This window comes from Anomalospiza imberbis, chromosome 5 (genome assembly GCF_031753505.1).
Source record: "Anomalospiza imberbis isolate Cuckoo-Finch-1a 21T00152 chromosome 5, ASM3175350v1, whole genome shotgun sequence".
In the NCBI taxonomy this organism is placed as follows: Eukaryota; Metazoa; Chordata; class Aves; order Passeriformes; family Viduidae; genus Anomalospiza; species Anomalospiza imberbis.
In genome coordinates this window covers 30,139,255-30,165,772 of record NC_089685.1, presented here as the reverse complement: position 1 = coordinate 30,165,772, position 26,518 = coordinate 30,139,255, and positions in this window count along the sequence as shown.

Genomic DNA, 26,518 nt, shown 5'->3' with positions numbered 1-26,518 from the left:
CTCCCTCCTCCTTCACCACCTTCTTTACCTCCTTTGCTCTAGAAGGTAATGAAACTCCTCAAATATCAAGTCTCTAAAAGCTTCTTAACATAGTCTACATTTTTTCTCAGTGATTATTTTCTTAAAGTAAGATAAGAGCACAGTGAAAATGTTGGCACTGTCCAAAATCGTTAGTGTGGTAATTTGGCCTGGCCAACCTACAAATAACATTTATAAGTAGAAGATAAGTGAAAAAGTGGGGGAGGCCAACTGCAGCTGCACCAGCAGCCCCAGCAGCCCAGACACTCTGGTGGGAGAGACGGGGTGGAGGAGGAGAGGAGGAGCCCCATGTTAAATCCACACAGCCCTGGGAGGCTGTGGGCAGCAGGAAAAATGGGGCCCTGCTATGTTGTGCAGGAATGCTGTGGCAGAAGGCAGCAGGAGAAGCTGTGTCTCCCACAAGAGAACAAAGCATTTATGTATGTAAGGCTCCAACAGAAACTGAAACCACAGTTTGAGAATGCTCCAACATGAAAGAGTCAAATTTACCATTTGGAGAGGAACTAAGTCCCAGAAATAAAATCATCAGACTCTAAACAAACAACTTCTGCACTTCAAAAATGTCTTATTTGGCATGCAAAGAAAAGAAATATATGCCCAAGGCAAAAAAAAAAAAAAAAAAAAAAAAAAAAAAAAGGGGGAAATCTTAGTCTTAAAATCACAATCCACAAGAGCAGGTGTTCTACAATAAACTCTGCAAGTCAAGACAAAGAGATGTTGGAAGGTGATGCAAGAATCTGAATTAATTATCAGCTGTGTAGGAGATTGCAGATAGCATTTCACCATGAAGAACACAGAAAGGAAGATGGAAACAATAGGAATGCTGAAGTCTTCCTGAGATTGTAACTGAACAAACAAGAGCTGAAAGCAGAAATATCAGAAGAACGTGTCAATACAGTGAAAGCAAATGAACATGTATTTATATACCACATCTAAGGCAGTATAGCACTTTAACAGTGAAAGGACATGAAACATTCAGATCTTACAAAGTGTGGTTCAGTGGAATGCCACAGCAAGAGCACACTGTAATAAGCTTAGAATGGATCTGAAGTTCTTGTTTTCACTGAAGGCAAGAGCTGGAGAAGAAGAAGGGGCTATCCTAACTAAGAAAGAATTTATAACATCTTGTGTAAGGCAGCAAAAGTCTCACTAGAATAGATCTGGAAAATGTGATTTATGTCTCCAAAAATTGTGCCTCGCCCTAAAGCTACAAAACAAACTATGGAGAGTCTTGCCTTGGGATATGACAGAGTGGAGAAAAAGATAAGGGAGCTTTATACTGTCTTAGGTGAACTGACTTCCAAAGACAACCCTGTCCCTCAACTAATAAAGAAAATGAGGACACTGAATACTCTGCTTTACAGCTAAGGTAGCTGCTTTGGGTAGCCCAAAAATTTGAATGCCTGCAGTATCTTCCCCCATCTTCCATGGACATCCAGGCTAATTAGATGGCATGGCAAAGGCAGCTCCATCACCATTTTAAAAGAGAGCATATACAACTTCATGGAGCATTAAGCCCATTCTCAGTGATTTTTTCTGCTGTATTTTGAAAGCTGCAGCAGGACTGAGCATGGCATAAACCGAGGCAGAGGGGTGCCTACTTTCTGGCTTCTGATTGAGCTGAGATTTGACCTAGATGTCAAACTGTTCCGACCATTCAGGAAAACAATTCAGAAATGTAAAAGGCATTATTCTAGGCTGTCCAGACAAAATGTAAGATGCTCTTGGAAATTACCCTGAGAAGTCAGTGAGCAACTGAGCATCCTCATCACACAGTTTGGACAAAACCACCTAAATTCTGCATAGTCAATTACTGGAATTAGGCCTGATCAAATACACTAAAAGAAAACATATTCAGGTTTCAACTAGATAGAATTGCCAGGACAGATGATCAACACCCACAGATTATTCACTCCTGATGCATCAGCATGGGTCTGATAGGTGACTTGAGAAAGTAATAGATCATACTTGTTTTTGTCCAGCACTTCCCTTGGGAGACACTGTCTGCATCTCAAAAAGCAATTGCAGTCTGTGGAAATTCCTGAACCCTGTATCTGTTTCCCTGATGTTAGGACCTGTAAGAAACCAAGTCTGGAAAATGGTGAGGAAAACATTGGCTTTCCCAACTTCAGTTTGATACAAGTTAAGAAGAAAGCTGGAAAGTGCACCCAGACCAAAGGTCTGCAAAGATCTCCCATGGCCAGCTGTTTTGACATAATCACTGTTTGTGTCTCAGACCATGGTCTGAGTTGGTTCAGCTCCAGGTGTTTCACCTGAACCACAAGATTTCTCCATATTTATATTTTAAACAGCTCAATGTGCTAAAGATTACATAGATGACATTTTGACCTTTGTATTTATATAACAAAAAGCATGACAGATGGCTCAGAACAACTTGGGAAAAGCCCAGCCTAATGGATTAATGCTAAATAAACAGGGCAAGAAGTTTAGACAAATGAAAAGTTCATAAAGGAAGTTATGCAAAGAGAGGTTACTTGTCTTGGGAGTGCTGGAAATAAAAAGTTTCCTTGAAATGGTAAACACCCCAGGAAAACACATCTAACTAGGCTTCCGTGGTCAACAGCCTGCAAGCACTTTAGACCAAAAAAGAGCAGGGGATGAAAGTGATGGCCAAATGCCTGAGACATATTACAGACATTAGCAAGAGCTGAGCATCACTGCACTCACACAGAAAATAAGGGCCTGCTTGTGCATTTATTATGGGAAGTGTAGTCACAAGGCAGGCTCAGGATGAAAATAACAAGTCATAGATCTTTTAGGCTGAAGCTGGCTCATGTCCTGCTGGTCCAGAGCTTGAGCACACTGCTTTGGTATCATCCTGCAATATAGAACTTGAATATCAAAGGCAATGGCATTTCCTTTCAAGCAGAACAGACCTAAAGTGTAGAACGTTATGATATTGGTAAAATTCTGTATTCATTTTAAACATGGACTGTAGATGTCACTGTGCCATAGGAAGACATGCATTAGCAGTAATTATCCAGTGCAGTAATATTAGGACAGCAGTTTATGCAATCTATCCATCGGAATTTCCAGACTGGATTTTCCCAGCTACACTGGAGAAGGGGTCTCTCTGCTCCTGCTGTGAAAAGCAGGCCACTGCCCAGCTGAGACTGCAAAAGCAAGGAAACCAGCAGGGATGGATGCCGACTTCAGACATACTGTGGGGGCTGGGAGACCAGCCTCCCCTTTGACAGCTGGTTAGGGATGCTGCTGTGTAATATCTGAAGCTCTTGAAAAAACCATGTCACTGATGGGTACTTAATGAGTACATACACTATAAAAACTCTACTATTTTGTGTGCTTCAAAGAATTTAGTGTCCAAGCAGTCTGATTTCTCCTGAGTTAGACACCAAAAAGACCAGGAAATGAAAGATGCTTTTGAGATCTAGAGCACAGGCAGATTCAGGGTAAACTTCCTCTGCAGTCTGATTGATATGTGACTGCAGCACAAGCAGCTATTTTTCAACCATTTTGATGAGAGTAGCAATGACACTCCTAGCCAGTCTTGGGGTGTGGAAGGCCTGCAAGATATCTATTCTGGCATGGAGTTTATAATCCAGGATTTAAACTGCCTGCAAGCAGCAGCAGAATGAGAGGTGTCCCAGGTCTGCCTCCAGGCCCTACAATCACAGCCTTTCCAAGGAGACAGTCCTGCTGACTTATCAGTCGAGAACTTTAGATACTAAGCAGCAGCATCCCTAAACAGCTACATAGTGCTCTTATTTAGGATGTTGGACACCGGCAGGCCTAAACAGAAAGCCAGCATGTTCAGCAGCATTCTTGCTACCAGTCTGTCTGTAGCAAGGACTATTAGTTTTAAGCCCCTCAAACTGCCTTCGCAAAGTTCCCCATAACAGTTCATTGTCTTCTCTGAAATGAACCTCCCAGGCAATATTAGCATCTAGACACAGTACTACTGTTGGGCAGCTTATCCAGCTAACCAGTGGAAATCATCCTGGTGGAAACCCCATGGGACAAGGCTGCAAAACGTGCAATGAGAAATATGGTGCACAGTGGCACAGGGTTACAAGTCAGCATCCAGATTTGGGATGTCAGGGAGAGGGTACATAGAAACTCTTGAAGTCAGCAACACTATGATACCCCATGTGATATAGCTCTAATGTTGCTAGCTGCTGAGAGATTGTGGTGTCTTAAAACCTGTACACACCACTGACACATGCCATTGCTATATAGTTGTCCTGGATATTCAGAAAAATCTAGGAAAATATTTGAAAAACTATAGAATGGAGCAATTGCAGTTAATGCCGGACCTGTTTTCCACTGGAAATGGCTTAACTATCTGCTGAACTTTTGTTTTAAGAGCACAGTGTAATGAGACATGGACACTGGGAGTCCAATTCTTTTCTTGTATTAATTTAGAAAAACAAAACTTAATTTCCATTTTTTGTCAGTGTAACAAGACAATAAAATTTAGGGGCCAGAAACCAGACTTGCCCTAAACCAGCACTACTGATTTGTTAGTCTTGGCCCATACTGTCTTTTACCTACCTAACTCTTGGTTGTGCTGCCAGCCCAACAGCAGAAGCCCAAAACTCAGAAGAAAACACAACATAGGCTGACTAAATACAGTGTGCCAGCCTGCTGCTGCCCATCAGCCTGGTTCAAACCAGCATTATACATATGCCAGGATACTGTGCCACTCCTCTGACTGCTGTTTAGATGTAGTGCTAGTGCAATCTAAAGGCATTTTAACTACAAGATTAGTGTCAACCTCCTTTTATGTTCATTGAACAGGGAGATGTGTACATATTTGTAGCACAGATTTTGTCCAGTATGTGGAGGGAAAGGGTGAAGATAGGACATTTCTCTAGAAATTGAATCTTCACAATATTTTTCAGGTAATTCTACATGTAGCTCTACATCCCTTTATAATGACACTGCACAAACTGTCAGTAATCTTGGATCATTCATTAACTACACTTTTCTGTCCTGCTATTGACCTGATGGATTGTAACTGCAGCAGTGCATGTGTGGTCCCCAGAGGGGTCCCTCTGTGAGGAAAAAAATATCAGAGAAGTGCCTCCCATCCATCTTGATTGTAATTGTGAGCAGAAGGCTGTGCAAAGTCACACAGACTAAATTTGTTTCCACTAACTCATGGCTGCCTCTGGGAACTCTGAGCAAATGCAGCTGCTGAGCAAACTTTTAAGTTGCTTGTTGCAGGTTGATCATAATTGCTATCAGAGAGCCAAGGGATGCAGAGCTTTTATGAGGAGTTCATATACAATATGTTTAGTAGCCCAAGGGGAAGATTTCTACCCAGTGATTTTTCTCTGCACATCTGTTCACTTACCTCCTTTTTAGCATACCTATTGCTAAGTCCTATTTCTCCTGAAAACAAAGAAATAAGGGAATCTGAGCAATGCCACAGAACCAGATCACTCTTTGATGCTATGGGAAGAAGAGAATCAAAACTGTATTTACTTGTTTGTTTGTTTGCCTAGTTGAACCTATAAGAATCACAGGCAGAGCAATTGTTGATCCCAGATTCAGCAGGGCCTTGAAATCAGATTCAGGACTACACTGACAACTTCTTATATTAGTTAGGGCTATTTTCTTTTTTTTGAAGCCTCATGTGGTGTCAAACACTACTCGGTCCTTTTGGAACAGAACAGGGGGTCATACATCTAATGCAATGTCTGCATCTGTACCATTGGTTAGACATATGCAATGAAACACCAGTGTAGACCAAAACATACAAGCATGTCAAGAGGGACAACCCCTGACAATGTAATTTTTTGTTTCTTGTATTATTACAGATACCATTCACTTTCTTTAATTTTTACTAAATCAGTATGAAACATGGTGGATATAAAACACCACAGAGTCATAGAATCATAAAGGTTGGAAAAGACCACCAAGATCATTGAGCCACACCTTTGAGCAAGTACCACTATGTCAACTACACCATACACTGTCATACCCAGTTTCTGTAACACTTCCAGGGATGGTTGCTCCACCACTTGCCTGGGCAGCCCATTCCAACCCAAACCATTTTATGATTCTATGAAACTATTCTATGAATATGTCAATTGCTTTACATTGGCATTCTTTTTACTTGTATTATGAATAGCAACCCCAAATCTCTTAAAGTCATTTCATATTTATTAAAAATATCTGGAATAAATCTACTTCTACATCTATAAAAACTGATTCATTTCTCTGTACATACATAACATACTTCAATTTCTTTCAAGCAGCACATAAGAAGTACAGTTGTTTGCCAAAGTGTGTCACCTTCACTTTTGTCATACACAGAAGATTTGTTAGTGACAGAAGAGCCCCTTAACATCCCAAGTCTGAGGCAGGAAGAGCTATTCTTCAGGGCTTTGCCATTGCAGTCTTATTTTCCGTGTAAGAGCTTAGTACGTGTTTAGTGATATTGAAGTCTTCTTTCCATTGTCTTCTACTAACCCATGCCAATCATTCTCAAAACTTAGCTATGCTTTTCCAGAGCAAGGTGATGTGGTCTCTGTAGCTCTTCATAGCACAAAAAGGTCTGAGACACCACTTTTCGAAGGGTAGCAGTCTCTCTCTTCTGGACAAATGAGAAAAAAAGGCCAGTGACCAAATTTTTGAATGGTACTAACTAAAGTCTGTTCCCAAAGACATCTAAAATTCCTTTGAAAGTGTGACATGGACTAAGATTTCTCTTCATCAAACCCCGTTTGGCATTCCCTGGAGGCATATACAGAATATCTCTGGTAATTTTGTGTTCTATGACAAGATCTGCATTTGGAAAGAGTAAAGTTATTATGTGAGAGGAAGATTTAATACTTAAAATTCTACACACTCATAATGAGCCTTTATCTAGTCTGGTATCAGAGATGTCAGCTTAAGAGTTAATTAAAAGCAAAGCAATTACACGCTGCTTCACAACACCTTCCATTCTAGCAGTTACAAGTCTGGGAACATGCTTAGCTGGAGTTTACATTTGCACCAGGGTATTTAAAAGGCACTGGTCAGCATTTTAGTCATGAATTTGTCATTATTAAGTATTTTTATTTATGGTTTCTGTAACTTCCTACGGGAATGAGTTCCACAGTTTAAGTATACTTTCCATATGTGAAAAAATATTCATCCATAACATTAATATAGAAACTCACCATCCACAGTAAAATGAAAATAAAACTTCTCCTTAAAAGAGAAGCCTAATGTTGTGCTTCAATAAGATTGGTAATATTTCCTATTTTTCATTGATGCAAATAACTCGCTGTGTTTTACAATGTCAAAAATTGTAAAAGAATGCAAGGAGTGTATAGTTTCTACTGAGTAGCTCTTTTATTTTTGATGCCTCACAGTGGTGTGTTCGTATCTTTTCATTACAAGAGGTGTCCGGATGCAAGAGGGGCTTGCTGTCAACTCACTGTCAGCTGTGGGCAGGCAGTGGCCCAGCAGGGGAGAAACCTACCCCAAAGGCAGCAAAGACCCCAGAGGGCCATCACCCACTGCAGTCCCAGCACCAAACTGAGGCTGCTGAATCGATCTTCCAAATGCACCACCACACAAAAAGCACCTGACTTGTTTCCATATCTGGCTTGGATCTGGAAATAATTTGGGGGTTTTATGTGCTACAAACGCTAATAAACATCCTGCAGAAGCTCAGCTAAATCCCATTTCCCCAGCCTATGGACTTATCAATGAACTTTCACCAGTTCCTTATCTTTCTGTTCCAAAGGTCTGATGTGCTTCACAGGAATGTTCTGGGCAGGGACAACCCAGCCCCTGGAGGGCATGATCCCATCCAGGTAATTCCCAGTGCCCAGGGCTACATGTGGCAGAAAAGCCTTACAGCCTATGGCATGGGGCTCTGCCGGGCAGTGCCTAGCATACCTCGTCTGGGCTGGATCCTTGAAAACACTCAAGTGTCTCCCCATGTATTTATGGGCTGGATTTAAGCATTTGTATTAAGCATGAGATTCCCACTCCCCATGCAGCAAGTACTGGATGGATGTGCTCCTATCAAAAAAGTAATGCTCCAACCTGTTGCTAAAAGCTGGAGACAGATATTTTAATCTTAATGCTTAGGCCTTCTGCTACTGACTTCTGACAGGGGCTTTGTCTTGCTCTGTGAACCTCAAGTGAACCAAAAGGATCTGAAGGTAAAAATCTGAAAGAAAGGTAAATGTTAAAGAAAATCTGAAGGTAAATCTGAAAGAAAACCATGTTTCAGAAATAGGAAGGCTACAGAATGGCCATTTCTGTCAATTTTTGCATTGTGTACTCAAGATTATATTGTTTAATGTATTTCTGAGTTGTGACAGTGCATTGGAAGAGCTGTAATATCCTTGAAATAAACAAAATAACAATTTACGGACAAACTGATGGAACAGAAAAGCCAATTTTTAGTTCAGGCACTGAGTTGAGCACAATCTAAAGAGTTCTCCATCTTAATCCAGACTGCAGACAGAACTAACGTGCTGAGCCCTGTAGTTTTCTGTTTTGGCAGTTTCTATGGTTTGTTGTTCCTTCAAATGTTTTTTGTTAAATATTGAGAATAATGAGACACAATTTTCTTCCCAATGGACCATGACACGTAGTGGTTAAATCTGCTAAGAGGAATGTGTACATACTGCCAGCAATCCAGATGAGGTCAGTGACAGAAGTGGGGGTGAGTGGGCAAAGTACATACACAAAAAAATCCATTAACACTTTTTCTAATGAAATTATTGTGCTCATTAAAATGAGAAGCTAGCCAAGAAGAATCAATGGCTGGTTGCCATTGTTATTTTCTAGAGTACTCCTGTTAAACACTCACATGAAAAGAAAGCGATCATGACTTCAGCAACTGTTCTTGCATGAGACCACCAACTCACTTAAAGAAAACAAGTTGTTTTTTCTTAGAGGTAGTCCAAAAGAGCCAAGTGCAATGAGGATCATGTTCCTGTATGCATCGGTCTCTGTGCACCTCTGGTTATCCTGATATTGGCAGTCTCCACAGGCAGCACAGGGCTGTGCCATACATGCAAAAACGTTTCATCACCTGGCACAGGTCTGGAAGGTGGCTCAGCACCTCATTAGGGCACTCAGCAGAGCTAGGCATAAGAGTTTTGGAATGCACACCAGCTCCTGTCAGCATCATACAGCTGGGGCACATCCTGATTTAGTGTTTCATTGATAAAAGCTTCAAAGCTTGTCCTTTACATAGATGGATATTACAACTCTTTCAGAAGTAAGGTGTAGACACAAGAGATGGGCTTTGGTTGAGAGGAAGCAGGTGGCGAAGTTCAGAACAGAGATTCTCTTAAGGACAGGTGCCTCTTTTCACTGTTTCAGAAACATTCAGCTCTGAGTACACCTCTGGGAATGACAGGTCAGGCTGTTGTTCTTCCCTCATCACTTTGGTCTAACGACACTAGTTAAGCCTATTATTAAAATTGCAATGACAGATCTTCAGGATTTTTTTTTTCTTTGTGCTTTTTGATAGGAGGAAAGATAATGAAGGTACCAGACACATTACTGAGCAAAGTGACTGCTACATCATAGAGATCCATGTCAGGGTTTGTGAACTACAAAGGAAATAAGTGAATGTAGATCCACTTAAGCTGTGTTTCCTCAGAATTCTTGGTCACCATCCCAGACCATTACCATTTCACAGGACATAGCAATGATAGTTGTCCTACAAGTCTAGCCATCTGTACATAATAAAAGTTTATATTTTAAGTATTTCAGGAAGGATCCAATGGAAACCACAAACCTATTTTGTTTCTCTCATAAGAAGTGCCAGACAGCAAGCAGGAACTGAGGATACTTCAATAAAAAACCAAGAAGTCTGACTTATCTCTTCTGACCAAGTATAACTTGTCTGTAGATGAGACAGAGTTTCCTCATGAGATCAGTGGGAACTTGTGCTAAGTCTAGTAACAATGAAGTTTTTACAAAAGAGTAAGAGGGACAGGTACACAACTAGCACAACTAGCTGCCCAGTGAATTACTAAAATTTCCTAAAATTTCTTTTTTTTTCTTTTTTTGGTGATAAATGGCATCAAATCTCAATAAATTTTTCTTCTTCCTTCTGTGCAGTGATTTATTGCATCCTTTAACATGATAGTGTTAATGCATTTTTAGGTAAATACAGCCAGGATTTTTGATTCGTATTATATTAGAAGCACTTGACAATGCTGTCTTTATTTAACTTGTAATGGCCATGTCCCAGCTTGAAGAATTAATTTTACTAGATTTTGAAAAATCCACAGAAATCCTGTTACCTTCACACATAATCAGTGTTCTTTACATCCCTATGCACAGTAACAGTATTTTTGGTGTAAACAGGTTCCTCAAGAACAGGTAAGTACAAATCCTACTTACGTCTTTGTTCTGAACTCAGGTCACTAGGACATTATTAACACAACAGTTTACACATGTTATCCCTCTCACTACGGCCCAATCAATTCTGTGAGAAGCTGTGCTGAAAATAACGGTGGTTTAACAGTAGATAACCAATTTATTTTGGGGTTTGTGCTAATTATGAAAGCTATAACTTACTTGACATTCCAGGCTGAGCAGGCAAAGAGGTTACATGGTGTTTTATCCAAATCAGAGCTGAGATTTCCACTTAAAATAGTTTACTTTTGATACTTCAATGTGAAAATTAATCAGCCTTCATTTCCAATAGATTGGGATGAGTTTGGTTTCTCATTTCCTGCCTGCATGTAGATTTGAATCTATCAGAGTATAAATATAGGTGTTGAACCTCCTTTTCTCATGTTTATAAGAATAATTATATCTTTAGGCTGTAACATAGTCAACTGTATCTTAATTGGTCTTTTTGCTTCTATTAATTAATTAATTATGATTAAGTTTTATAAAGAAATAATTTGTAATTAATCATCATAATAGAAACTGAAAGTTATAAAAAAACTTGGCAAATTGCCTATTTTGGTCTCTTAATTCTGCCAAGTGAGTTGATAATAAGATTGAACTAGATTTGAAAGATTAGAGAGACTTGGCTTAGAAGGATATGAAGGTTACTTCCATACAGTTTTTTCAGCTGCTTAAAGGGGAGAGAGCATTTGAATTTCTGTTTGTACTTTTTGTAATGAATTCTGTCTATAGTCTTCTTCTGGGGGAAAAAAATGGTGCCAAAATTAAAAAATAAATAAATAAATAAAATTAGCTGAAGATTTTCCTTTTTCCATCAGCTTTGGATGCTGAAATCAACCCACACACAGTCCCAAAGTTTATTAACACAGAAGCTTATGTGTCAGGGCCTGAGGGACAACTGATTCAGGTGGCCCACATGCTGTGACAGTGTAACTCAGACAACTCAATTTTAAGTGTTTTTTATTTTGTGTTGCAGACCATAGACAGAGGAACATGGCAAAATTAAATCAAAGGAGTCAGTGCAAGATGACTTGTGGCTTCTTTCACTGATTTTGCAGAAATTGTTTCTCCCTGTTTCAAGTACAAGAGAAAATGCACAAATCATTGAAAATAGAAGTGACTGGCCACAGAAAGAAACAAATAGAAAAAACAGACAAAGACAACCCTGATGAAATCAGCAGCTTTCTCAGACCATCAGGTTTGTCTGTTTGATGGATGATCAAGCCCTGTTTTCAACTTCTAATGCCTATTTCAAATTTATCATTCATAAACCAAAAAGTGTTTTCAAATTCAAATGTGTCTTCAATTTTGTTAAGACAGATGAAAAAAAAATCACTTTTTGTGTTTTCAGCAACACTGTTACAAGACATTGCATGAACCCTATAAAAATGTCTTACAATTATTCCATAATTGCATCTTTATGTGCATACAGTTCTTCCCTACACTTGTGGCACCTGGGTTAAACATTTCAATCATAAGCCCAAAGCAATGCATGAAAGCAAACAACAAGAGCTGTCAGTCCAGAATATCCAGAAATATGACATGGTACTGTCCTTCTTAGACAAAAGTTTGGGGACAGAAACATTTTAAAGCCATTTAGTCATGGAATTTACTGTTCAGATATGGAACATGTTGTGCAGAAAGGCTGCAGATGTCCCATCTCTGGAGGTGTTCGAGGCCACGCTGGGTGGAGCTCTGAGAAACCTGGTGTGGTGGAAGGTGTACCTGGGAAGGGTATTGCAACTAGATGATTTTTAAGGTCCCTTCCAACCCAAACAATTTCATGCTTCTATATTTCCTGAGGTGAAGATTTTGTTTGTCTCTTCTAATGAAATGAGCCTGTTTTAACAAGCCTGGAAATTCGTGCTTGTTTCTGGGCCTTCTGAGGACAGGTGGATGGAAGGAGACCTCCAACAGGGTTTGGATGTTATTCCATGAAAGTTTCATGTTCTCAACAGTGTGAAAAAAACCTGATGATTGCCCTTAACAATCAAAATCCTGTTAGGATGACAAGCATTCACAGTGTCTTGAATCCAGGAGGAAGTTGCTGTAGTTGTTTCACAATACTCTTATCTTGGGGATTAGGCTCTCTGGAAGAAACATCTCCTTCTAATGGGGCTGGCAATTCAATAAATCTGAATGTTGAGGGTAGAAACATCAGAAGTTCTGGGAGCTGCTGGATAACTGGTCTTTGCCCCCTTTCAGGTACTGCATAGTACTCCTTCCTAATTCCCCTGCCAGAAAGATGAGCCAGGTGTGTGCAGAAAGAAGAAATATGAACTCTGGCGGTCAACAACTAGACACGCGGAGGTGTGGAAGAGAGCCTATGCAGCAGCTGTGTTTTCTTGGAGAGTCCAGGCCCTTTCTGCCAATCCCATGTCCTGGCATGACCCAGGCCAGGGCTTGAAGGCATCACACAGCTTTGTTTCCATCAAGGAAAGCAAGGCAAACTTAGCACACTAGCTCCCCTTTCCCTGTCCGCCAAGCAGACTGGAGGAAAACAAGTATCTGTGCACCCTGATGTGAGCTGAAGTGGAGGACATGAATCAGGCATTCCCTTCTCCTAGCTGTGGCAAAATCACTGTAGACTCCCAGAAGAGAAAAAACATGGGCAATGGTGAAGTAACATTGTAAAGCTCCTTTGCCATACCTGTCAGAAACATCAATATTGCTTTGTAACAGGTTTTCTTTTCTCCAGAAAACTTGTTCAGTAGCCCAGAGTTGTGGGTATTTTCTAGCTCTGCTCTTCATCCCGGGTGTCACCTCAAGCCTTACTTGAGGTTTCCTTAGATGATGCCTGTCCAAACTTCTGGATGGGACACATCACCCAGCTACTATGGGGTGAAGGACAGAACAAGGGATAAGAACAGAGCAAAACGTCTCTATATTTTTGGGCTCCTAGTGCAGAGAAGGTGCAAGATGGATACATTTTACCATCTTGCTCTGATGTGTACTGAATTAAAAAGAAAGGCCACAAAAAGGTGACTTACAAATATAGCTTAATGATCCACATTTAGGTCATGGAGACATTTTGCAATCATAACAAATCTTAAAATAGGTTGATATATCTGCTGTTCAAGATGGAGCACAGCTGTAGAAAAAGGTACAAAATATTTTATTCATAAGTCTAGCAAGACTGGGAACTCAATCCAATTGACTGTGCTGACCTACTTTTCACGAATACCCGATCTCACACAGCTGTGCTGCTTGTCTCAAAACCAGTAGTACCACAGATGAACCTGCCATTCTGTCCACTTCAGAGTAGTGAGTTAAACATGATTTTTATCTCCTGTGTTTTCTTCTTTGCGTGTTATTTGAATTCATTGCAGCGATAGAATGATTTTTCTTTGTTTTTACTATCCATTTTTGGTCAGACTTACTGGCTTAGTACTTGCAGAATGTTAAAAAAGCCCTCAGCATGAAGCATTAAAAAAATGTTGCTGTCTTTCTTGGAGCCTGTAATCGAAACTAGTGTAGCATCACTACAAAAAAAAAAAAAAGCAATATACATATTCTTGTTTACTGCCTTTTAAAACCATGTCCTGTCAGTGATACATCCTTTCTGTGGTGGAATTCAATATCTTGAAGTTCCCCATCAATTAAGTCTTTTTAGTATTAAATTATGGATACTCAAATTACTGCCACTAATTTGAAATCTCTTACAAAATGAACTTTGATATTCTACAGATCTTTGTATAAAAAAACAAAACTGAATTTCGCACTCCTCTCCATTTTTCTTTTCCCCTCTTCTAAGTAAAAGCATTTTTCTGTATTTTTATTCCTCACAGAAACATAGAGCTCTCCTCTTTTTTTTTTCTCTTTTAATGAAAAGCAGCATGCTACGTGCTACATGAACTAATGAATTGGCATTTATAAAACGGAATGTATACCGTATCTAAGACAACTGCTATGAAAATGCCTGTGTTGCTGCACTCTCTAAATAGAGCACAATTATGGCATACGGTTGGAGTGCTTTTATCTGTACTGCCACTGCTGGAAATTTAACTGTGTATGTGACCTGAATATTTAGAGCTCAATGGAAAATTCCATAAATGTAGTGTAGCTTCAGAGCACCTAGCAGCTGTTACAAATATTATACACATTATACACCATTGCTAAATTATACACATGAAGCCCCTCTACCATTCTGGGTGTATTCTATCATTTCTGCAGTATTTTAACAGGCATTTGAAAAATGCAATGACTAGGTGCTGAGTAGCTTGCATAATAATTCAGTGGAAGTCTTTCCTGTCTGTATATTCATAATCCTTCCTGGCTAGGCGCAGTTAATTTTCAAACCAGAAATGCAGGAAGAAACTATATCATAGGCAGACCACATTTACTGTGTACTTTTGTTTGCTTAGTTTGATATACATGCTAAAAGCAACTACTTAGCTGAGCAAACACAAAAAGAGAGGGAGCAGCTCTTCACAGTGTTAGACTGTTTCTTATAGTAGGATGGAGCAGAGATGTAGTATATTCATGGATGCTGCCTTTCACTCTTGATTACTACAGGACTACACCGACACTGAAGAGAATTGCTGTAATAAGAACTGCAGAAATGACAAATGAGAGAGTTTATGAGAGCAAAATAGAGATTTGTGTAAAAGAGAGATTATGTTTAAAACAACACAGCAGTTTAACTAAGATTACACAGGCTGCAGACTGGCTTCCTAACTAGTGATTCTTCCTGCCTCCTACTTACAGTTCAGTTCCTCCTGCTTTTATGCTGTTGCAGCATATTAAAAGACCCTTTGCTGTAGAGAGGAGAAAAGTGCTAAATGTGGCGCACCCAACAGCCAACCTGCTACTATAGCACTGCACCGGCTGCACACGGAGACCTGCAGGGCAGGTGAGGAAATGTTAGCTGGCATCCACGTAGGAGTTCATGACTGCCAGACTCATCTCAGCAACACAGAGGTATTAAACTTGGTGTAGAAGTAATGGCAGTTTCTCTACCTAAAAGCAAGGTCAGTGTGGCAAAGTAGTATCTATACGAGGAGGAGCCAGGAAGGCTATAAATTCCAAGAACTTGCCTATCACTGAGCAAGACAAACACTGCCCACCTCACTCCTGACAGTATTTGTCTACTTGGTTTCATAGTCTTCCATAGGTGACACCATCTCTCCAGGCCATCTGTTGCAACACTTCTCTGTCCTTGCACTTCTAAAGTGGGGTTTTTGTGTCAAATATCTAATGGGAATATTTATTGTAGCAGTACATACCCATTACAACTTGCCCTAGAGGAGCAGAAACAGAGCAGGTTGTTCCCTTCCTCACTGCAATACTGCCTCTGCACATTGCTCCTCCCAGTAACCCCTTGCTAGTATTAATAAGAATCATCTCCTTGATCGATTGAATGGCAAGGACATTGCATGTGTGGCTCTGTCAGTAAAAATGGGAGACCACAGAAAGAAAGAAGAACTAACCAGCTGTCTAAATCAGGGTAATGGCAATCTGCCCAACATACTAGGGTATGTCAAAGTACAGCTAAAAATAATCCTGCTCCACTGAAGATCTTGCAACATTCCTACAAGGAAACAGCCCTTGCGTACTCCTGATCACTGGGAACATGGCTGAAGGAGACCCTTCTTGTAGGAGCCCCAGCCTTATGGATGGATTAATTTAGTTGGTTAGAGCACGGTGGCAATAATGCCAAGGTCACAGCCACAGGCCATTCACTTAAGAGTTGGACTTGATGATCCTTGAGGGTCCCTTCCAACTCAGAATATTCTGTGATTCTGTGATTTATGCAGATGAGATTAGTTACAAGCACTGCAAGTCAACAATTTCAGGAATATCTTTTTCAGTCAAATCCTATTAAACTCATGAGATTTAAAGTCCAACTAAAGTCTAAAAGAGGTGATGAAAATTATTATATATATTGGTTCACAGCTTAGTGCTGTGGCCACCTCACTCTTCAATACAATTGCATCAGATAATTGCACTACTGAAGCCTTCACTGCGTTCCCTGTCCCTGGCTTCTTTTGCATAATGCAGAGGTATCAGAGCAGGTTAATGTCATTGATTATATCTCTGTTCCTGAAATACTTTGCATTGTCTTCAGGTCTTTACCAAATTCTCTAATGGACCGCAAATGTTATGCCCCTTTTTGATGGTCAGAGTCATGGCAAAGGTAGCAGTCATACAGCACCATACTCCACAGCTATGTCAAAATAATGTAGTCATATCCAAGAACCTTGGGAGAGCCAAATCCAGACAAAGGTGAGTTTGACCTCAAAAAAATTAACTTGCAGAAAATATAAATTTTTTGTGTGTTAAATGAGAAAAATATTTGAGGATATGACAGGGGATCTTTAATCAAAAGGATTCTGAAAAAAAAAAACATTTTGGTACAGCAAAGACTCTCTAGCACAGGAGACACAAAATATCCCTGACCACTTAGGCATGATTTGTAATGCCCTTGTGCTGTTAGTAGCTTTCTCAGTTCTATGGAGTAAATTACATGATGTCATTAAATGTAAAGCAACTCATGCAACTTGCTGAAGCTGCAGATAATTAAAATGCAATTGAAATGCCTTAATGAAGGAGCTTTCTTATAGTCATCCTCCCTTCAGGAGAGAACAGTTTGTTTGTGTACTGACAGACAAAAGCAACTACCTCCTGTACACAGGGAGTGCTGCTGGTGGAGCGGTGACTGAGAGCAAGGCAAAGATCTGCTTCTTTCCCTTACACACTCACACCACCCCTGAGATGACCCAGGCAAGGAACCTGGGTGCACCGTGGTCTTACATGCCCTGAGAAACCCTCAGTGGCACAAGAAAAGCTGGTGACTCCATTCCCCACGTCTCACTGGGTACAAACCTCTCAAGGGGGCTCATGGGCAGATAGCAACATGGTCTCAGGGGTGTGGAGAGCCTGGGCTAGGGCCCAGCGTGGGCCTGGGAAGAAGGCTTTGTGCCAACCCCAGCTTTGGGTTAATGAAAACATCAGTGATTTTGAGAGATTCTTTGTACTCACTAGAATTTTGATTTAAAGGCTCAGATCTCTTTCAGTCCAAAACAATTAGCATCACCTGCCACCGATTTCTTTCTAAATGTAATTTCTGATGTAAAGCTCCTCTCATAGGACTTCAGTGACTTCTCTAAATTTCACTGTTGCTATTTTTACATAATGATAACAGTTTTGAGATTGTATTTGAGACTTTTTATTTAATTCATGTACAAAACAAAAATATTTTCAGTGCCAGGCATGTTACTGTCTTTTTATCACAATAAGTTAATAGCCTCACTCTCTTGAGAAACTGAATTAAAATCCTTGTCTTATAGCATATTAGATTGGCTTTCCTGGGATTAAAATTTTGGCTTTATCTTGAATTTACAACCTTTTTTTCAATGTAGTACCCTGCTGCTATCCTTTCTCCTGAGGGAATGCTACTCACTTCATCCAGAGTCAGATTTCCAGCCAGACTGGAAATTATTGAAGAATAGAATCATAGAATCATGGAATGTTTTGGTTTGCAAGAGAACTTTCAATATCATCTAGTCCAAACCACTGCCATGGGCTGAGACACCTTCCACTAAACAACGCTTCTGAAAGCCCCAACCAGCCTTGTCTTGAACACTTCCAGGGATGGAGCATCCACAGGATCTCTAGGCAAGCAGTTCCAGTGTCTCATCACCCTCACAGCAAAGAATTCATTCATTATATCTAATATAGATACATTCGCTTTTATTTTAAAACCATTAATAAGATCAACACAAGAGACTACAGAAACCTTACCCCCAGCAATGACATCATTAATTAGCATTACCCTTTGGGAAGCACTCTTTTGCCAATTCTCACAGTTTAATTGCAAATCTTTGAAAAACTCAGATCCTGGATTTGTGGGACAGGGAATGAAGCATTTTACAAGAAAAAAAAATGTTTAAAAAAGGGAAACTATAATGAACTGAAATGCCACAATGCCACAGTGCCCACCCTGAAGCCCCCTGGCTTCGCCTGCCCAGCAGAGGCACGGTCAGCAGCAGGGGACACTCCCCTGTATTTCGAGGAGTGTCTGGGAGCGGATAAAACAGAGCGCTGCGCTGTCTGCCTCGTGTGGAGGAGAGGAGACATCTGAGGAGGCAATAAAGGAGCTGACTCAAGGCTGGGAAAACAGTCTCAGGTTTAATCCACATTCCAAGGAGCTCCAAAGGCCAGAGCGTCTGACAGCCGAAAGTGCCCTCGAGGCTTTTGCAACATCTTAAGTACCGGGGCGGTAACCAGGGGAAAGGGACGCCCATTCACCAATGGGGGGATTTGGGGGAGTGGAAGGTGGAAGGATAGACAGATACATAAACCAATGGGGGAAGTTCAAGGGAGGGACCCCTGGCCCTCGTCCACTCACTCGATGCCCAAGGTGGAAGATTCTGGGAGAGTGGGATGGGGAGCCAAGTGATGGACAGGGTACCAGGGAGGGGACAGGGGAGTGACTGAGCATTTTCAGGGAGATTGGCATTGAGAGAAAGGCGGGAAAGCTCGGGGTGGAACCACTGGGAGAAAATGGGGGGGTGAAGGGGGAAACCATTACAGAACTGTTACAGAGATATAAAAACACAATACAACACCACAATACCGGTAAAAAATATTTAAATGTTATTTTAAAACACTTCTGATTTTAAAACTAACCTGAAAATTTGGCTTCCTTCTGACTCATGATACTAATCACAGTAAACAAATCCTAAAACTGTGAATGTTTGTGTACTTAATTCTAATGCCTTGTGAAAGGAATGCAATTGGCAGCTACAATTTGGAGCAGTACAGGGGGTCATTTTGTTTAGGTGAAGGATTTTCTTTCATTGGAGAGTAGAAACATAGTGGGTTTTTATTGCACTAATGTGATTAAATCTGGGATTTCCGAATCTCCCATCCTTACATTCTCCCTGATATATTTTACAATGAGGAAATCTCATTATGAATCTCTAAAACTCTTTTGTCTCCCACCATTGTTTTGGTTGATGTTAGAAAGGAGGATGGCTGGCAGGAGCAGGAAGAGTTAAGGCTCCCAGGCAATACAAAGCACATAAAGTATTGTGGATCCAGCCCAGCCCAGAGATGACAATGGCTATGAAAGCCATATAACAACATATATGAAAGCAGCTGTTTTCTCCCATCAGTTCTCTCTTGCAAATCCTAGTGACACTGAGTGGTGACACCTGCCCTGGTGTCTTAGAGTGACAGCCATGCTTGTGGCCAGGCTGGAACTCCTTGAACTGATGCTACTGGGTCTGAACTCGGAGCAGACAAGCAGAATGAGGACACAGGGTTCTTGCACTGTTGTCATAACTCCTTCCCCCCTGCAGTAATAGCTGGCTGTACCAGCTGTGGTTTAGGACCCTAGCATTTATAGGGCTCCTGTAGAAAGAATAACAGAAAAGTGGTAATAGAAATCTTAACAGCAAATGGTTCCCTGCACTAAGCATTTTCCAGGCTAAACATCCACCCTGTACACAGACAGCTTTCTTCCCCAGGTTACCTATCTCAAGTCCTTTCCTCATCAGAAGCACTGTCAGTCATTTAAAAGGATAAAAATTCAGTTTCATCTTTGTTGTCTGCTCCTTATTTCATGGCTCAAAATTCCGTACGAATAGTAATTGACCTTTAGAGGTTTTTCTGTACTTTTTGATTTCTATCTATGTTACCTTGTAAGAAATAAAACATGAAACTGAGTCAGCACAAAGCACACAGGCAGCAATTCCCCTTCCTGTGTTGCATGTATTTAACAAGAATAAACAGCAGATGTCAGCACTAATCCAGAACTTGAAATCACAGAGTCACAGAAAATGCATGGAATTTAATCAGACCCTGCTTTACCGTCCTCAGAATGCATATGATTAGACTGTGAAGCAACTCATCAAAACTTCTGCTTGGAAATACAAATATATCTACATTTGAAGAACCTCAATAAATTTTGTGTATCACTTCTACATGAGACCTCTTAAGTTCTCAAACTAGTAAGGGAGCATGTGTGTGTGGATAGTTTTTTTTGCTTCAATTGTGCCCTAGAAGACCACTAATTCCATACACCTCCTTACAAATGGAATTGTTTTTAAAAGGTGACTTTAGAGGAAATAGTTTGGTAAATGGCAAACACAACAGTTAAGAGACACCTAAGGAGCAAGAAGTAGACCTTCTTACTGAAGGTGAAGGACAGAGTGCCAGAAGCCTCTTAGTACAGCTGGCAGGTGGGGGCTGCAGTTCAACCTTGATTTGGGGTAGAACAGAATGGGACAGGTGAGTGAAATGGGTGTAAGAACACAGCTTCTGTGGCCACTTGTAGAAGACTCCCTATCTGTGAAACAAGCCACTGGTGATTTTCCTGGAAGTAAAGCATAGTTTAGCTGTGCAAGTACACACAAACCATGTGCACCTTCATGCTGAACTACATGAAGACATGGGAATAGGAGAACAGAATCCTCCTTGCCTAGTCACCACCACTTTGAGGCCAATGCATGATGGATTTCTTTTGGGGGACATGCAGCACACACTAACACATTGCCTCCCAATCCCTGGAGACTCTCTCACCTCTGGAGAAAGAAGAACATTTTAAATGTGTTAGAGATTGCATAGCTGTTTCCTGCCAGCATGAAGCACAGTGAATTCTTCAGGATTTTGACCATTGTCACTTGAGATAGAAGAATCTATGCAATACCTAAGATGGAGTCCAGGATCGCTCTTTCTGATAACTGTGGTGGGATCTCTCACATCCTGCAGCAATCTGATGTCTGCAGTAAATCATCCCTGATAAGGCTGCTCCTAACAGGAATGTTTCAAAAACAGGAAAAAGTATTAGTCAAAAATAGCAGCAATTTTTATATCAGTGCTTAGAAATACGTGGGTTTATTCTGTCAGGGATTTTTTCCTAGCCTTCCCAAGCATGTTCCATCAAAATCAAAAAATGAAAGACTTAATGGATTTATTACCTACAACTACAGCTTGGTCTCCAAGGATCATATGTTCCTCAACTGACATTGAATGGAAGAGGACCAGAAATATACCCAGAATCAATTACAAAAGTAAAAATAGCTTGGTTATTTAAAATCATATTAGTTCTCATTACAAAAGCAAATTGACAGCTGTTTACATTATGAACTTTAAAAACTCAGGTAGTTCCTCCTGAGCCAAGAGCTAAGTCTCAGTCTGAACAAACTGGCATGTTGCCCATAGCTACCTTTATTTTTCAGCAACCATCATCACATTACATCCATCTGCCTTCCCTGTCATTCTTTGCTCCCTGAACTTCTTTGCTCTGTTAAAAAAAAAAAAAAAAAAAAAAAAAAAAAAAAAAAAGTAGGCTGTTTTTATTAACTAGTAAAACAATTTAGTTTGATTCATCATCTCTGACCAGAAGAACAGAAGAAGTCATCAATCTTAACTTCTCTGTCAGCACAGATATGTCAAATCAGAATTAAGTAGTGGGAAAATGGTTGAGGGAGAAAGTGGAAGAAACAAGACAAACAAAATGGAGTTCTCCGAAGAGGGGAAACGAAAAGGACTGCTGCTGAGCTGCTATGCTGCCACTAGTTGATGCTCTGTCAGGCTAGAAGCTTCATTTTTCACGCAAAATCAGAGAAACTATGACACTTGAGAAGGGCTGCAGGCTTTTAATAAATTCAGCAAAAAAAAAAAAATAGAATATTAAATTGATTCTTCTGTGACTTGATAATGCTTTTATCTCCATTTCCATAGTAACAAAGAAATTCTTTGAAATTAGTTGCATCCTCTTTTCTTTGCCGGATACTCCAGTGGAGGATTACAGTCCTCTCCTGCCTTCACCTGTGAGCTGCTCTCCTTAAGGTCTCTTCTCTCATCTTAAGTGGTGATTGGCTCTTTTCCAAACCAAAACACAGAAGACTGAATTTTCTACTATTTTCAGCACTTTCTTTATGCACAACAGATGCTCTTATGCATTACCCCAAGGAATCGTATGAGCTCTGTTACACTGTGAAGATGAAGAAATTTTGGCAGCTCCACGAGTAAAGTTAAATCACACGCTTCATCTACCATAAATGGCCCACATCTAGACTTCTGATATTAAAAGTATTAACAAAAACTTCAGATGTTCTGTATTACCTCTCCAGCAATGACAGAATAAGAACTGGATTAAGGTATGTTAGCTCAATAAGTAGTTAAAATTCTCTATTCTTTGAATTCCCTGCCAGCCAGAAGGAACACTGGACAGCTGATGGATGACCTTCCACTTATCTCAATGGCAGGCAAGGTTAGCTCTAAATCCAACACAACACAACATCATGACCACACATACACAAAGGTGAGCTTTATGTCAGAAACTTTCGTAAATACTAACAGGCAAGTGAAAAGAGAATTTTAGCCACTGAAGAATGTCTAGGAATCTGGGAGATCTTGACTACAATACAAAGGTATAGTATGTAGAAGGCTCCATTTTGCAGCATGTCTTGATTTCCAATTTCTTTTCCCCATCCATCATTTTTTTTCTATCCCATATGACAGGGCTTCAGCCAGACCTTTCTCACCAGAAACTCATTTATGCACTGAGGAACAAATAAACTGCATTATCTGTGATTTGAGAGGGAGGAAGGGGGCATTTAAACAGGGGCAATGTTGCTCATTATTTAAGTAGTTTTGGCTTTGTGTCCCATGCAATTTTGGTCTCTCCGGTCATTTCACATGAGAGCAAGTAGCAGCCAGAAGCTAGACCCTGCAGAGCACTTCCTCCTCATGTCCCTTCCTCTGAATCCTCCCAGGGAGGAGAGGACAGATGTTTCTGGGCCACCGGTGCCCACAGGGACATTCAGATGAAGAGTCTCCAGAGTCTATCAGATGCTGCTGACAGTTTCCAGTGAATTAATATAAATTAGCATAAATATGCCAAAAACATCATCCTGGTGGAATGGAACAAGAGAATCACCTAATGTAATGAATGCAGACATTTTCAGTTCACTGCTTGCTCCCTGAAACTGTTCTGTGCTACTAAAAAGTAATTTATATACTGAAGTCTACTGGGTGCTAAGGGAGCTTTCAAAATGCAGATATTTTATGAAGGTAGAGATGAAATTTGTGTGCAAACAAGTGAGACAGGTCAATTTTTTTCAAGCACTTCTATAAGCAAGGCCATTCATAAAATGCTGAGTGAATTGGAGGTAGGTGGTTCTCTCAGAAATGCCATCTTACATTTTCTTTAAAGGAGCTTCTGACCATTCAGTAGCTCCTTTGTGTGCCTTTATTCCTTATCTGTGATCCCATCTGTCACAAGACCTTCTATGTCCTTAAATATTACCTCTTATGTGACCACTCCAGTACAAAGGAGATTAAATATTTATGTGGTGCATAATTGTATGCCAGTGGGCAGAGTGAGTGAATATGAGAATGCAGGCATTTGTAGTTCCACAAAGGCATGACTTGGTACAGAAAAAGGTGCAACCTCTGTCTGCCTGCAGGGATACCACAAATTCTTGCTTATCACTTTACATCACAGAATCACAGAGTTAACTAGGTTAGAAAAGATCTTTGAGATCATCAAATCTGACCTATGACCTAACACCACCTTATCAACTAAACCATGGCACTGACTGCCACATCCAGTCTTTTTTTAAACACCTCCAGGGAAGGTGACTCCACCACCTCCCTGGGCAGATGATTCCAGTGCCCAAAGGAGTTTATCAGAAAAGCACATCGACAGGATTGTGCTAACCGTCCTGTTTGGATAAGAACACAGACACGTTTGGATTTTCAGGACATTTGACTGGTTTTAATTATCAACAGTGGAACATATTCTAACAGGATTTTTAAGTGGCCCTCTCAGAAAAGCAGAATTTAGTTCATTCATCCATTCAGAGAGATAAAGTGCTAAAAAGAATTGTGTGTTCTATCTAGTGAAGACTTTTATAATTTCACACTCTTTCACACTCTATCACTTATACTTTGTTTTAATTATAGATTGCTGCAAAACCACGAGCAGTTATTAAATATTTTGCTTTTCCCTTACTAGATGCTCTCTGATTCAAAGCATTATTTAAAGAGATTGACTCTTTTTCTCCCAACTGACCATAGGGAAAAATTCAGAATCGTATCTGAGAGCCTCAAACACATTCAAGAATTTAGTTGCACATACTGCCTGTGAGAAGGCAGCTATTACTGTCCCCATCTTTGTATTTGGAGAATTAATGCATTGAAGAACTGAAATCAGATTTACTCTAAGTGCCTATTTATAAGAAAAGGAGGGTGTGAATGTTTCAGCTCAGCTCTATACAGTGATTTTGCAATAATTTCAAATCAAACACTTGAGATACAGCCTCCAGGTCCCTTGTGACTCTCTTATTCCTCTCCTCCTGAACTCATGAAAAAGCGTCCTTTACTTCAACATCCTGCCTGCCTTCCACTCCTTTTGCTATGATTTATACCCAAACTTCAGAAGAGTCTTTGGGCAGCAGGGGATTGAGATTTGAACTGATCAAAGCTTAATAGAGAAGTGGCTAAGTAGGGATCTGAACTTGAACTTCTTGCTTCCTATAAAGCCATTGTAGCAAAAAAACAATCACCATCTCCATCAATATTGGACTTAGTTGAATTTGAAGGAAGCTTGGTTTTGTCAAGCAAGGTAAGTTCAAGAAGTTACTTCATGGAGGGTCTCTTCATTTTTGGACCCTAAATGCTCTCAAAAAAGGTGTAGGTGCTGAATTAGTCTGGTAGAAAATCAGGGGCACACTCAGGAAGAAGGTATTTTTCAATGTACTTTCTACCCTGTGTATTTTTATGTGCTTATTATTTACTTAATTTCCTGCTGAATTCCGTGTTTTTAAATACCTCTAATTCAGCCTTGCTCTGAAGCTGCACCTCTGCCTAACTGCTGCATATTTTATGGTATACCTTAAAAAAATATCCCTCTCTTTCTGTGTCCTCTTCTCAGTACCTCACAGAACTCTCTGTCTCACAGCTTCCACCCTGCTAGTCTGTTTTGCTCCATATATTCATATACATTCTAGGACATCTCCCAGACCATATTTTTGTTCTTGCTGGCACAACAAGAGATGGTCTCAGCAGATCAAGTTGTGACATCAGAACAAGTCCTTCACATCCCACAAATGGCTTGCTTTGCTTACCCAGAAATAGCAAGATTTGGTTTGTTCCCAAGAGAAGATTCCTCTTCCATATTGGAGTGATGTGTCCTCTGTAATATTCGATCCAAAGCCACAGGAGGTGCTCTGGTCATAGAGTGCAGCAGATCTTAGAGGCAGTCTACAGCAGTAGCAGCAGCCTTGGATGCTTGAACACTCATGAAACATGACAAAGAGCTTCTCCTTTTTTCACTGAGCGCTCAGCAGGTGCAACCTGGTGCAACCATTTTCCCTGTACTGTTGCACATCAACAGCAAAACCAGAAAACCATTGTACACTGCTTTGCTTATTCAGGTGTATCTACCTCACCCCAGTTGTTGAAATGTCCAAGTTTCCCATCCAGCTTCTTACCAATGCATACTTCTAGTTATTATAAAAAAAGTAATACTTTGCAGAAGATCACTAACTTGTACAATGCCCAAGTCTTATCCAGTACACCTAAATTCTGCTGAAGTTAAGGCATAGGGCCAAAACTGCTGAGAAATTTAGAAGGAAACTCAGCCTGGCTTGACCAGAAACACTTAGCCGTCTCCTTCTGCACCAGCACAAGCAGCCTGTGAGACCTTCCCATAAGCCTGATAGTTGCATCACAACACAACATTCCTGCCTTTTTTTACAACAGGTAGACAGTGCCTTTGTCTTACCAGTGTGAAACAAACTAGGAAGACCTATGGGAGCAATGTTGCCTCCAGATCTCTGCTACCTACTATCTCAGCTGGGGAATGAGCTGCAGATCTCTGCTACCTACTATCTTACCTGTGGCTGAGAGCACACCCCCACTCCTGCCCAGCACCCAGATGAGGCTGCAGGGCTGATGTACGTGCTTCGTGCCCCATGTTTCTGAGTGGGTGCTGTGGCTGCCCCTCACAAAGGTGGAGATGAGCTCATAGGTTTCCACGCACTACAGCTTCTCTGCCTTGGGACAGCCACAACACCACAATCACACTATTATAATTAGTAACACATTGAGCTGCTGTTTTCTTATTCTTTTACAGAATCCATAGCCTCAGAAA